The 15919-nt window shown below is 36.1% G+C and overlaps 1 protein-coding gene across 1 annotated transcript in view; it reads right to left on the bottom strand.

The window, feature by feature from the left end:
• Nucleotides 1-15919, bottom strand: part of PRKD1 (protein kinase D1) — a 120143-nt gene that overhangs the window by 103478 nt on the left and 746 nt on the right. The window lies entirely within an intron of this gene.

Raw genomic sequence — 15919 nt, forward strand, 5'->3', positions numbered from 1 at the left:
AAGTGCCCTCAAGTGCTGGCTGACATTCAGGGAGCTATGCAAGAAGCATGCATGTGCAAACAGTTGATGGAAAAACAAACACAAAACAACCTAACACTGGAAGTGTACGGCAAATTAAAAAGTTCACAGGCAACTATTTCTCCAGGCTTCAAGATCAGATCTAAATGACCACTTCCATCCAGGCTCAAGTATTTATTTTATTGTTGCTTAATTTACTTTAAGGAATGCAGGAGACTATCCTCCTCCTAACAGAAAAAGAAAATCTGTGGCAGCTACAGAGAGAAATGGGGACATTACCATGTTTATAAACAGTAAGAGACTTGTTTTAAATATAATGATATTCTTAAGATGTAAAGTCAAGTCACAGTAAAGTTTTACTAGAGCTTCAAACTCTAAATGAGATAAAAGTGTAGCATTTTCCAAGTCAGTTTAAATCAAATTTGTTCTCCTTGGAAAAACAGTCAAAATTAAAACACAAGATGCCTTCTGAACTAAAACAGTGCACAGCACTTCCTTGTATGTTTTTTAGCATACTATTTCTAAGTTTAATTATACATTGTACATTGCATGAAATGTAATATTTATGCTTGTCTATGGGAATAAATTACATCCTCTTAACAAAAACATGTAAATAGAAATGTAACTGATACTCTTCAGTTATGCTTCTCATATTGAGTTGTAAAGGTTTTTTGAACTAAACTAATTTGGTAAGCCGAATCTTTAATTTTGTTGCAGAATTCTTTATCTACAATCCTTTCTCCATAAAGACAAACGAAAATGCTCCAAAATGCACCATTATCTAACCTAGACCCGTATTTTTGTAGTTTCTGTAGTTCAAAAAAATAAATTGCCCTTGCTCTCAGTTATAAATATTCCCAAAACATAAACACATTTCCAGGTATTTTTCCTCATCTTGCTCCCTACTTTTCAAATTAAGTTACCTCTTGCAATGCATTGGTCATTGCTTACCCAACTGATTTCTCATGTCATGACAACACAGCTTCTGTTTCACGATTACCCCAAGAAGGTCACACAAATTGTAATTCCATTTTTAATTAGAGAGAGAAGAAAAAAAAAAAAAAATGGGTGCAATCAGAAATTATTAGAACCCTTGTTCAGATTCCCTCCACATTCCAGAAGACAAAGACCAAACAAATTAGGTTTAGTATATGATGAGCAAAAGCACACCCTTTCAGCTGCATGCTCTTTTACATAAGCATTCATGCATACTAATATCATGAAAACAAAACGCTTGACAATAACTCCAGAGTATCTAGTTTTTGCTCAGATTTATGATTATAAGCACAAATAAAGTGACCAACGGCTTGAAATTTACATTCTACTGCTATATCATTAAGCGTCCAATATATGCGAAACATGAACCAATTTATCCTATTAAAGCATGGCAATTTTCTGCATGTTTTTAGACATGCCAATCAGTTTAGATCAGAAGACTGGAAAACCACTCCAGCTTGCTGCTTTCAACCAGAACGATTTTCCAACCTTTTAAGAAGCAACCTCACAAATACAAAAAAACTCAGTTTTCAACTGAAATACAGTATGTCTTACTATATACAAAATATCTGCACCTGCTATCTTATTGCAAAGTCTAACTGATCTTGGAGACATCCTAAATATTTTAGCAAAAGTCAAGGGTACACTTTTCTGAATCTTGTCCAATAGGAAAAGGACACCACTTAGGATACTGAGAGACAGATTGATAGTTTTAGGATGCAGATGCCAGGCTGCCTAAATAAGCACTGTTCAACAACCATCCTGTTTACTTCATAGCTCCTACAGAGAATATTACTGATGGATAAGAAGTTGTCATTGAAATGTCTTCATGTAGCCCTCAGGCTCATTAAACTGATATTCATTTTCTTGATTTTGGGGAGGAAGGATCACATTATAATTTTCATACGTATGTATGGATTTCTGTTGATACACCCTAATTACATTAAATCTATTTTTAAAAGGCCACTAGAGAGATTGTACATAATATCATTGAAAAAGCATGCAAAATTAGCATCTTTTCACATTTCATTAGTATAAAAAAAGTTCTGCCAGATTTTACTGAAAAAACTGTAAGGTTCAAGCATTCTTCAGGGAAAATACAACTGATTTCCACATAATCCAGACAAGATAATCTACTGTTTCAGACGATCCATAACTTCACTCAAATCCATATATAAAACCAAGCAGTGGAAACACATGTGGAAAAATATGAAATTAATCATCTTTTCTTAACTCCTTCAGGCTCTTTTCTTGGTCAGTTACAGTGAAATAGAGACTTTTTAAATTATTATTTTTATTAAGAAAAGGGTCAGCATAGCCATCGTGACACTTGAAAAAACTGCAATATATATTCCGTAGGAAAAATAACACAAGACAAATTACATCCAATATGCCTTCAGATTTATGAGTCACATCTGACTCACTTGTAGTAATACATTTTAAAAATGGGTTGAAAAATAAAATTGAGGAGCTGTAGGAACTTTTAACAAAATACAGCAGCGTACACATTTCCAAGTCTTATGCTTTTCTAAATACTATTAATTTATGTGTTTGACTACTTTTCTCTTTGGATAAAGTGATTACATGCAGATCACTCTTTCATTCCCCCAGAAACAGTCTGATTAATTTTTAAAGCACTATTTTGTCACTAGTTAGAGATTTGGCAGAAGAAAAGACACATTAATGTAGTTTCAGAAAGCAGAAGATAGAAGATAAACAGTGTTTGAAACTGTGCGACATAAGCAAGCCTGCACACAAGGAAACAGAAATGTGAAAATACAGGTAAAGTGTTGTAAAGATTTTTTTTCCCCTGTCAGAAGCAAACAAATATCTACTAAGACAAATAACCACTTCCAAATTATGGTCCTGTTTCTAGAGCTGCTAGCTGAAATTTGTCTTTGTAGCAATAGCAGCTCACTTACCTGGCTGTACTACAAACTGGCACATAACTGAAGATAAAGAGCAGATATATACGTATTCCACTAAGAACAGACGAACAAGTGTGCTACACTTCTTTTTCCTGAAGAAAAATTCAACCAAAAAATAAAAAAACCTCTTCCCCACACCACAAGTATGTACTCGATGCTTTTTGGTTTCCTTTTTTATTTAACAAATATTATCAGTTGATCATTACCTCAAAGCATGAACAAACAGTTACCAATATGCTGTTCACATGCAGTAAAACACCCAATCAGGGAAATCTTCAGTGGCCATTTATCTATCTATCTTTCTCCACACAACTGCTATCCAGAGCCACTTTGGGCTGAGTGCACCAGACCTCATTTGCACTTGGAAGCCCTGTATCTGGCTTAAACACTACTCAGAAATCCTTGACATCATACATAACCCAAGTAATTAAAACTCAGTGAACATACCAGTGAAGATACCAAGTACATTGGGGGGTAGACAGGGGAATGAGGGAAGCCTAAACGTAAGACAGTAAAAATTAAGAGTACTGCCTAGAACAGATCACTAACTTAGATCTTTAGTAGAACTTTTAGATCATTTATTAACTTGAAAGACTACTCTTTCTAGACCTCCAGTTGGTCTAAACTGATTTCAGAATTAAACTTTCAAACACTGCAGGTATCACAGGAAAGCTCAAAAACTCTATCAAAACCTGCAAGAAGTTATATTTCATCTTTGCATCACTGTACTATCCATAGAGCCAGTCCTGTAAGCTGAGTAAATATGCAGTGTTGGGTACAGCAGCACAGTCCCCCAGCAGCACAGCGATGTAATGAAAGGCATTTATAACAAATAACTAATTTAGGAAAGTATATTAATATTCAATCAATATTTAAGAATTTACATATAACTAGAGAACCTACTAACAAGCTTCTTTAGGGCTGTCTGCTGAGGCAAATTAGAATGCAAAACTAAATCCAAGGATTTGCATCCATTTAACCTGGTAATAATAAAGCTTGATTTCCAATGTATTTGTCTCACAATAGTTTGTAAATTCTGACACTATTTTTTCTATGCTTAAGCCTCTTGCAATGTTTGAATCCCATATGAATTCTCTCCAAACTAAAAAGCCTGAAGTCCAAGGCAGCCTATCTTCAGTAAGGTTACTTGGCCCCTTGTTTTACCCAGATGTTGGCCTCTCTGAAAAAACAGAACTAAGTTTTCTTTGCTATTACTAGTTTTTCATCAAATGTAACTGAACTTATTAATATGAAAAAAGCCCTGGGCATGAGAAGGCAGAGATGAAAGAATAACAAGCAACTTAAGTCTCAAAAAAAACCCAAGATCCAGTTCTTTCAACAGTGTCCACCCAATTCACCTGTCATTTGTTCCCATTCCCCCACTGACATCGAGAAAAAGAACAAAAATACAGATTATTCTAATTTAAAGCTTCATGTATTTTCAAGTTGTCACAGAGCTGGTTGATCATCATTTCATAAGAATCTGAATGCAAACTCTGGAATCAAAAAATAGCATCTTTCTTGGATTAAAAGAAAATAGTTATTAATATTTATAAATGTAGTTATCATAAGGTGCAGTTTTAATGCTTTTTTTAAAGTCTTGTCCTATTGTTTATCTATACTCATTTAAGCACCTTCTCAACATGGCAAGTGACATCTGACATTCTTTTTTTTTGAAACACATAAGGGAAAGAAGGGGATAACAATCAAGCAACACTAGTGAAAGATTTTTAAGCATTCCTATTCAAAAGATACAAGTTAAGGTTTCACTTGCTCTTTGGAAAGCCCCTCTTGTTATATAATGATTTTTTGTCGTTTTCAGAATCTCTCTTGTACTGCTAAATAGAAGGGGGGAAACAGTGACACTATAACTCAAAAACTCAGTTAACAGAATAAAAATATGCTTTCTAAATTAAACAATGTAGCTTCACTCACCAGCAATTGATGGAGATGTACTCTGTATTTCAGTGAGACCAACAAACAAGTTTTTTTCCCCTTCAGATCTTTTCCTCATCTCCAAATATATTCTATCAAGTTTTTACATACTGATTATTTACCTCTTGAATAAGGAAGCAGATATTTGCTGACCTTTTAGATTGATGAGATGAAGTTTTTTGTTCTTAGGCCACCTTTGAAAAAACAGGTGTGATTTTCAGTAGCTTTAAAAAAGTTTAAAAATTCCTGTTTCACACATCAGTCTTCAAAAGGGTTTTCATACTTAACTCTCTTAGCTATATTATACGCAAAAAAATGAGACTTTTTCAACTGTCAGTAAAACTGACACAAATTTATTTTTCCCTTTTTAAACAAAATAATGATTTTACTTCTGGGTAAACCAAGGTATTTAACAAAATTGTGTGAGTGCAGTATGAAAGAGTGCTCTGAATGTTACCAAGTGTTAACATTCTTCAATTTAAACATACAATTGCACATATGTGCTAACTGTGAAGGCACAGCGCATTAAAATATGTTGAAAAATCAGCAGCCAAATTTTAGCTTGGACTGCATGCCCTTAGTTTACTCAACTGTCTACCAGTCCAGGATATTAACTTTAGATGCCTAAATTACATAATGTGACCAGTCAGTAAGAGCCTGTTAAGAAGCACAGGTGAAAGAGGAGTTAAAACAAGAAGCAATACAACAAACATCAATTTTAGCTTGGCTGTTACCTTGGTCTTCCCTCTAAGCCCTAACAGCAAGGTGGGGTCTAAATAATGCATCTTCTGTCCTGCAAAACATCTCTAACATGCACGTGTCCTCCCTGCAAAGACAGATAAATCAAATATGTACTTACCGGTTCACTTCTCAAGCAGTGTATCATCTTCCTTCCTTGAAAAGTTGCACATTGTTCCATTTGAAACAAATTTTGCAGCAGATGAGTATGTAACTTCATTGTATCAATCCTTCCTTTAATCTCCGCACAGACCAACCCATCACCATTCCATAACAACAGATAACTCAGCAAGCCATTCCTCTAACTATTTTTTATGTCTAATCTGTAAGATTTGAGGTCTTTATTTCATATGGGAAGGGTTGGTGTGGTTTTTATTTACAATTCTTCCCTAAGGAAGTACTCTGCTTTTGCCCACAGCCTAAGATGGATTTCTCACAGGAGTTTTTTTCAACGATACTGAAAATAAACTGCTGGGTTTATATGCTGAGATATGATTCCATGCAGTTTAAGATGTGGTGCTATCACCAGCTGTCCAGTACACCTTGACTGCAAAGTACTGAAGGGAGGGACTTCTTCCCTGTATACAAAAATATAGCAATATATAATAAGGTCCTATTATACTACAGGCCACCTAATATCTATTAGGCATTAATGTAACAAATGGACAAATATAAACAAATATTCACTGCATTCTCTGAGAATCACAGAAACATCAGAACCTCTGAAAGTTATCTAGTCTGACTTCTCTCTTATAGCTGAACTATCATCGACACAAGGTTTTGTTTACCCAAGTCCAAAAACAAAGGATGAAGTTTCCACCACCTCTCTGGGTGCCTGTTGCAATACTGCACTACTCTCCTAGGAAGGAGTTTTTTACCTAATGTCCAACCTGAATCTCTTTCAAACCATAACTCTGTTATTCTTGGTTTCAGCCTCTGTCACCAGCTGGAAGAGTTTAGCTCTATCACCTTTGTAAACTCTTCTTAAGTACTTACTTAGTCCAAGAATCAATTTGGCACCAGAATACAGCTCAGAACATCCCCATTTTGTGAGAGTTGCTAAATAAAAGTAGTCAAATGAAAGAAAGAAAGAGTAGGTTTACATTGGATGATCATTTAAGCTAGTTTAAGAACTGAAGGTCAGGACACTGGCATTTCTTTGTAAGGTTTGAAAAATGTGTCAATCTCTGGGTGAAGTCCACATGGCATGATACATGATAATAAACACAGATTAAAGATATACTAGAGAGACATTTCTAGATGTAGAGGACAAGTGTTTTTATTTTCCAAGGTGTTTGATTTTACTGTATTTTCTGCCTGACAATCTGTTACAGTTACCTGAACTCTTGCTATGACGATTTACCAAGCCCCTTGTGACAAAGTGGCCTGCAGACATACTGCTACATGAGAAGGATAACATACAGACAGCAATATTTTATTTTCCTCCAGAAATCAGGAAATCACAGAGTTTAAAATCAAGAGAGCTCTTCCCCTAACCTAATTCCCTCCACCCCCGCACACACAGACTTAGACCAGATTGTTTCAATTTTCACTCAACCTTGGTTTTTTTCTTTTTAAGTGTAGGACAGCCAATTCTTTAGGAAAAAATGCAGTGAAAACTGTGTGGGTTTGGAATTGAACAGACTCCTACTCATATTCTACATATTTTGCTGCATTCCTTTTATTTAGAGGTAAGTGTAATAAATGCAACAGAACAAAAGGCATGAGTTCAACCTTTCAGATATCTGTAACATGCACTTTTTATTATTCTGGTATGCAATTTTCACATTTTCCTAGATGTAGTTGATTTTGGGTGGCAACATGAAACCCTCAGAGAGATAAGATCAGCACTTACAATATTAAACAGTGTGGTCAGCACACCTAAAGTCCTGTCACATAAACAGACAGCAAATCTGTAACCCAACCCTTAAAAGCTGATGCAGGAGGGGCTGAACTTACAGCAAAATGGGAAAATTATTACAGCTAAACAGAAAACATCAGCTCATACTGTTGTCTCCTTATCAGTGAGGTTCCACATGCCACAGATCCTCATTCCATGGATTAATAACACAATTTAAGAAGTTTAACACTTTGCGGCCCAAGGTTCTATGGGGCTTTCAGAAATGTTTCAGCCTAAATACAGACCCTAGCCTAGCACCCATAAAGTACATAAGGACATACAGTGCTGCCAAGAGGGAGAGCAGAGTATGCTTGACCACTACGGCCCACATACATTAGTAATTTCTATTTTTATGTAAAGGGATTTCTCAGGAGGAAAGATCAGGCAATAGGTAAGTTGACATTTTTAAGGGCAAGCATCTTTCAGACAAATTGCGTCATAGCCAGAATGTTTCTCCCAGACCCAGCTGGGTCTTGCCTGTGCTTTCGCATCTGGCAAGATGTTGACAAAAACTATTTCTAACACTTGGGAAAATAATTATTTCACAAGGTCGACTTTTTTAAAAAAAATTTGAAGACAGAAGAAATAGAAGATGCTTTCAGACTACACAGGATACATTCAGATACAGCTTTTCAAAATGTACAAGGTAGAGGTCAACACAACTGTGGTCACGGTTTGCAGCTTTTCTTAGTAGATCTTTGTATACAACTTGTGCCTAAAATCACATTGGGAAGACCTTTTTATGCCCACCAATAATAAAAGTCTCCAAATGCCTCTTTTCTTCACTAAGGAAACAGCCAAGAACCAGATCAGATGATGCACATTCATGTTTCTTAATTTAAAAAAAAAAAAAAAAGGTACATTTTTTTCAAAATAATTACCTATGTTCTATCTTGAATGTCGTAATACTGTTTCTGATGTGGTTCTGACTGCAGAAGAGGCACACACAACAAGCTATGTAAGAGATACAAATCACTACACAAATACACGCACTGTATAGTTGGAGAAGTGAAAGCTTACCTCTTGACCAAGTTTTCCTCAGCTAAAGAGGAAAACAAATACAAGGAACAAGAAGAAGGAAGCCACAAATAGGTGGAGGAAGAGGAACTGGACAACAGAGATATACACTAGAATTTATGCTTAATGTTTTGCCTATGCATAAATCACTGCAATATATCCACAGTACTATCTCAACATAGTGTGATACATTATACTACCCTTCCAATCCTACATGTGCTTCAGCAGATAAAACTAGAAGAGCATTTAGAAAGCAAAAATCTGCTTCATGAAGTAGCTGACTTGAGGTGTGTACATCAATACTTTATACTCTAAGAGATCAAAAGCTGATATGCACAATTTATTTTAATCATACCCATAGTTTTTGAGTGACAACATGTCTGCCAAAATTTTAGACCATTTCCTGGATAGAAATACTTGAAAGAAAAGCCTCAAAAAGCAAGAGCTCATTTAGCAGTACTAAAAGCGTATGAAGAAGAAAAAAGTTGAAAGCCTGTAGAAGAAATCTGATTTGCTCTGCAAAATCCAGGACATTCATACCAAAACCACAAGCCAGAAAAATGTAAACAAAGGGGATGTCAGAGCAGATTCTTTTGTAGCAAGTAAGACATATAACAAAATTCAGGTAGCCTTTCTAATAGAACCTCTACAATCAACCCTGCAAAAGTGACACTCAAGTCTGATAAAAAAAATGAAACAATTTTTTTCTCACCTCAGTGCCTGGCAAGATCATGGAGAACTCCTCTTGGACACTATGCTAAGGCACATGGAAAATAGGAAGGTGATGGAGACAGCTAACATGGCTTCACTAAAGGCAAATCATACCTGAGAAATCTGGTGGCCTTCTACAAAGGGCTTACAACAGCAGTGGATGAGGGAAGAGCAGTGGACATTATATACATGGACTTCCGCAAAGCATTTGACACTGTCCTGCATGACATCCTTTTCTGGAAGCTGGAGAGATGTGGACTTAATGGATGGACCTCTCAGTAGATAAAATTTGGCTGGATGGCAGCACTCAGAGTTGCAGTCACCAGCTCAATGTCCAACAGAAAGCAGTGACAAGTGGATGTTCCTCAGGGGTCGGTATTGGGACGGACATTTTTAACATCTTTGTCGGTGACATGGACAATGGGACTGAGAGCACCCTCAGCAAGCTTGCTGCTGACATCAAGCTGTGTGGTGCAGTGGACAAGCTGGAGGGAAGGAATGCTGTCCAGAGGGACCCTGACAGGCTTTAGAGTTGGGCCTGTGCAAACCTCAGGTAGTTCAACAAGGCCAAGTGCAAGGTCCTGCAACTAGGTCGAGGCAATCCCAGCACAAGTACAGGCTGGGCAGAGAGTGAATCAAGACTAGCCCTGGGGAGAAAGACTTCAGGATGCTTGTGGACCAAAAAGCTCAACATGAGCTGCCAACGTACACTTGCAGTCCGGAAGCCAACTCTGAGCAACCTTACCCATTCTGTGATCTTTAAGGTCCCTTCCAACCCCTAATCATTCTATGATTTTACCAGAACACACCCTAAGGAAGACTTTACAAATGACAAATTGGCAGTATGCAAAAAGCATGTAGTAGCTCCAGAAGAAAGGTAAGTCCTACTTCCAAGCAGCAAGAGACATACACAAGTCAACTGCTAGCACTGACTAAAGATGTACATAAAGGTATACTATATATACAGCCACACTCTTCTGCAGGGAAGATTAATCAAGTATTTTCTAGAACAGGTCACCTACACTTTGGACAAACACTTGAAAGAGAGATTTTAATTATATACTTGATTGCAACTGTGTAACTGCAACCACATTACATAATGTCAACATAAACACGTCTGATGCCAACCAGAGGGCAAAGTCAAGAAGCCAGAGATGACCTACACCATTGTAATTTTTAAAAAAATCAACAAACAGTGCATGTGCTTATCACAGGTTGCTTGAGATACACACTGAGTACATTGAGACCAAGAGTTGTGTCTACTGTAATTTTTAATTCTACATAGCTACATCCTAAAAGTTCTACAGATGTCCTCAAAATAATTGCTAGCATAGTCACTAAAAAAAAAAGCAAACACACATTTGGCAGAAGTTTTTAACTGAAATAGTTTCATATACAAAATACAGTAAAAATAAGAAACCAAAAGTAACACTACACAGACTTCGCTAAGTGTGTTTGTTTCCTTGCAAGTAACCAGAGCATAAACATATTGTAACCGTACAGGCAGATTTCTCCAAACACAGAGGAGACAAAATAACTTGTTCTTACCTAGATTGTTTCAGACATTTGTGAGAGATTTCCAGAAATCACTGTCAAAGTCTGCACAAAGCCATACAGGGATTTGACACATACCAGGGTGTTTCACACAATCCACAGCAGAGATCATCTACGTACAAGCATAAACCCATCGCACCTTCAGGACACACTGGGCTTTCAGGGCCTTCTCAGGTCATCACGTGGTTTACACCCAGTAAGTCTTCTATGGGACAGACAGTCAGACCTTGGGTATTCCAAATTCACTGAGCACACGCCATACTATGTCCACATGGCACCTCTGTCTGGGAAATGTTGCAACTTCATCGCAACTTCATTCAACAAATTCCATCCTTTCACAGGCAACAGAGCTGAATCTCATGAGCAGTGAGAGAAGCATCTCATATGCCTATTCATTTTCTACTTTCTTTAAATCATTATGGAAATTATGTATTTCCTGGGGAAAGCATCAGTAGAAATAACACAAGATCAACACATTGCTTTTGTAATTCCTTTAAAAATTAAGATGTGAACTGCTTTGGTTACAAGCCTGTCCTCTATCTAGAGCTCCATCTTATTTTTTATTCTATTACAATGCATTCAATAGTCTTTAATCATTAGCTAGGAAATCCTCAAATCCTCTACACAGGTTTGTGGTGTAAGACCCATTTTCCTTATCTGGATGCATGACAGATTACATAACAAAGTTAACATTTCTTAAAAAGCCCAGTTTCTTTAAACTAATTCAGATTACTCCCTTTCACTGAAGTTATGTTTTTACTAGCATATTCTCAGATATGGTCCAAAAGTAACTGTAACTAAGCTACAAACTCATGTTACATGCATCAACTTACAGTTTCCAGGGTGGAGAACAAAAAATGAAAAGTCAATAAAAGATTAAACTGTAAACATCAAAACTCTCCCTTGAGTTTGGTAAATGTTTATGTGCATAAAGACAAGGCACCTTGCATTCCTCAAATTCTATTTAACAACTTAGTACTTCCATAACACAGGCATAGGAAAGCATTTGGTGCTGAGAAAAACTCACTTTACGGGGGAAAAAAAAAAATTAACACTTTGTTACCAGTGTACACCAGTAAAAACGCCGTGAGAATTTAACTGTCACAGATAAACCCCACATCTGTAATAACTTTTCTAGAACATATAAAGACTGTGACTACAAGACAACAGTGTTGTGAATACATGAAATGTTTACATTCATATGTTTGAATGAAGATATATGACTTTTGGTCAGCATGGTAAAACCTGTCACAGTTTCTCTGTTTATCCTGAAGCTAAAAATCTCTATAGCACCCTATTTACTGAGTCCCAATCCCACCCTAAAGGAATTGATTTCATTATCACCAGGTAACAATAAACAAGAGTTTATTTTAGGAGAGTGTGTAGGTTTGGGGGGAAAAACAAACAAAAAACCCACCCAAACAAAAACCACCCAGAAACAAACAAAACCCCCATCATTCATATAAACAAAACCCCACGTGTTTTCCATGACTGCTTAAAAACATTGCAGAAAAAGATAAATACATTCTCACATCAACCTTTGGAAAAGGTTTTCTCCTTTCTTTGCTCAGACCACAAGTTTAGAGATTCCAGCCTGGGAAAATAAAACTGAGTTCATTTTTGTTTTCCTTTTCTTTTCCTTTTCTATTTATTTAAGAATAAGTTATAGTTTCCTTATAATGACAACCAGAAGCAAAAGCGGATGCATACCTGTTCCTAAGTGTGTTTGGTTCAATTCCCAGGAATGCTCTTAAAAAGGCTCTTGATTTGATTTGTAGCAATTCTCCTAATTAAACACCAGATACCTTACATAAAGATGACTCTGGGCACAGTATTCCAGTTGCAGTATGCTACTTGAACCAAGTATTTTTCTTTTTTGTCCTTTCCCAAAATGGCCTCTCTTTTTATCACTTTTCCTCCCCCCCCTACAGTAGAATTTCAGAATTATTCAAACAACTGAACCATCTACAACACTAGTTTTACAAATCAGTCTAAACTACACAGCCTATGCAGCTCAAATCTTAACTTTCTCTGTTTCTCATCAATTTTTTTTCTTGTGTTTGTTTTATCATTTTTGCATTCCTTACAACTTCTAAGCCTTCAAGTGCTGAAGGCCTAGCCAGCACATGATCTTAGCAGCTGACTTAAGGGCTATTTTATAAAGCACACATTCTCACGTCAAATAACACTGCATTATGTACTCAAAGTTTGCAAAACTTGGCAATGTCACTAGAGTACCCCAACTCATCGTGAGATATAACGATGACAAAGAATTTCAGTAAAAACAAAATACAAGTAATAACTAATATCCCCTTTGAATTGAACTTGTATGAATTTGTATTAAAAAGCTGTATAAAGATTACTTTCTTTGTCTTTTTAGTATAAAAAGTCTTGGTAACATGGTAATTCCATATAATTAAAGTGTGCTTTACATTACACTTTTGTCCTGGAGAAGTGATTTTATTGTGTGCAGCTAATTCAAAAAGGGCAATAATTCATAGTGTTTGTCTTCAGAAAACAAAGATCATATTTTACAATATCCTCCCACTGTTCTTGTGGGGGAGTCAGCCTAGAAGTCAAACACTGGCATATATTTTAAAGTTGATCCTCATTTCTTGTCAACTACATCATCATTTAAATGCTAAAGTTCCATTTTAACTGAAAAAAAAAACCAGCCCCACACTGACAAGTCTCAGGGTTTTCACATCACTGGTTCTAAGCAAGACAAACAAAACACACAAACTCAAAAGAATCAAATTTCATTGTCTTCAGAAGAGTTCTTAACAGATTTAAATGTGTTAGAATTTATGTCAGAAATCAGTATGTAGCATTTCATCTTCTGATCTGTAAAGGAAGTGTCTTTACAGTTATCTCAGGATAAAATTTCTGAAAGAATGTCTCTCATGGAAAATACAGAAAAAAACCCACACTTTGCTCATTCCATTTTTCACATCATGTACATTAGATTATCACTATAATTACACTCACTACCAAAATTTAAAATCTAAACAGCATCTGAAGTGCAAAAGTTAAAGTACTCTAATGTAAATAAATGCAAATACATGTTTATAAGGAAATATAAACTTCTAAATTATACATAGCATTAAGTTTTACACATGTGAACCCACATGCATATTATTTATATACAAGACCACCATATAAAGATACAGAAATATGGAGGGTCTATACATATATACACATACACACACTGTATTAACATCCTACTCAGGCCTACATATGATCCACTCTGCACACTTTGAGAAGTTTACTTCAATTTAACATAAATTCTGAGCAGGAGTAAATTAAGCAGGTGTATAAACCTGTGAAGAGTAAGGGTCATAATCATCTCAAATCAGGTATGCCCATATTACCAGGGAAGAGGCTCCCTATAAACAGATCATCTGATTCTGATACTGAAGAAGTCAGCACCTAAAAATCCTAAAAATAAAGCTGTGTGCAAGAGGACTGCTTAAATATTTAACAGCACACCACAGACACGGTGTTGATTTTAGCAGTCTAAGATGACAACCATTGAGAAATACAAAACCACAATTTCTCATCCTTATATACTGCTTCAACAGTCCAGACCAAATAGAAAGTTTGGAAGAAAATTGTTGACCACTACTCTACAGACCCAGAAAAACTTAAAAAATAGCATGAGATTTCAATATAAAATTCTTCACAGTGTAGTCTCCTGCTTGACTATGATAAGCAAATACATCTTTGTTATCAAATCAAGAGCAGACAATATTTCAAATCATTTCAGGAAAAGATAAAATCATGAACCTACAACACACAAATAACTACCTCGTAACAGTTCCAGATATCACATGATTTTTTTTAAAGTCTCTGCCAGTATGCCAAGTAACTTTGAATATGCAAACAATCCCATCAGGTTTAGTGAAACAATTGTGTATATAGATACACTTGCAGGCTTAAGCTTAAAATGAAGACTGTAAGGACTAAATAACATACAAATTGCTCTGTAGGGTGGAGGAGGTAGAGGCTACCACTTAACAAGAAAAGAAAGTAAAAACAAACAAACCAAAGCCTTTCTTCCAGTTTTCCCTTTCTTTGAGCCACTTCCCTCTCGACAACCTTGGGAAAGCAGATATTTCAGCTCTGAGAAACTGTGACTAGAGGAAAGTTCCTCATTCAAGTGTGCCCTGCAGAGAAGCAGCTAAATGATGCTCTCTTTTATGCAATTAAGAAACTGCAACAAACTAGTGTTCAAAATTTTTATGTCAGTACTCACTAAAGTAAGTTTGACTTTTTGAGCACAGGCCAGCACATTTAGTTTTCTTTACACAATGGTACATTGTTAGGAAATGAGGTTTAAAATCAAGTTTGTAGTAAGACTATTAAATTAATAAACTACTCAAGAACAGTAAATAGAAACAATGAATACAACAATCTTAGCTTTTCCATTCTTGCTAGCACAATAATTTCTGAACGGTGAAATATGAAAAGTATTCAATCTGTTTCAGACGTGTATGTGACCAAGTGACAAGTGTTGGCCTAGCTTTGAAAACAAATATGGTAACGTGAAATGGTACACCTTTCTACGAAAGTTAATTTTAAAAAGCAGGTAGCCATTTCTTAAACTATAAAGAATGCAAAATTTAGAAATAAGGATGTATATTTTATACTTTTTTGAAAACACTTCATTAGTTGCTCTTCAACAAAAGAGAAGTTCCACTATTTAGTGAAGTCCAGATTGATGATCTACAAAGAGATGTAAGGCAAAGCAATCAAAAAAGAAAAAAAACAAGAACAAAAAAACCCCACTCCTGCCTGAAATTATTTTACCTCGGTAAAAACAAGGGGGAAGAGGAAGACAATTTTTTTCCATTAAAATCATCCTGAATATTTAGGCTGGCTTTTTTCTCCTTTGCAATCACTATGATAGTTTTACCTGGGTCTTTCACACAATAAATACGGATAAAGTAAAACTTAACTTTATTATACAACACGATTGTTAAAACAGAGAAATCGCAAAAGGCAAAGGCAGCGGTGGCTCAGGCAGAAGCCCGGTGGATTTCAGCGTATTGAGCGAGGTTTACCGAAGTGCAGGTGAACTGCGCCTGACAATGGTGTCTCTCCGGAGGGTCTGCGGTGAGTG

The sequence above is a fragment of the Corvus brachyrhynchos genome, unplaced genomic scaffold (genome assembly GCF_000691975.1).
Source record: "Corvus brachyrhynchos isolate BGI_N302 unplaced genomic scaffold, ASM69197v1 scaffold115, whole genome shotgun sequence".
Lineage (NCBI taxonomy): Eukaryota > Metazoa > Chordata > Aves > Passeriformes > Corvidae > Corvus > Corvus brachyrhynchos.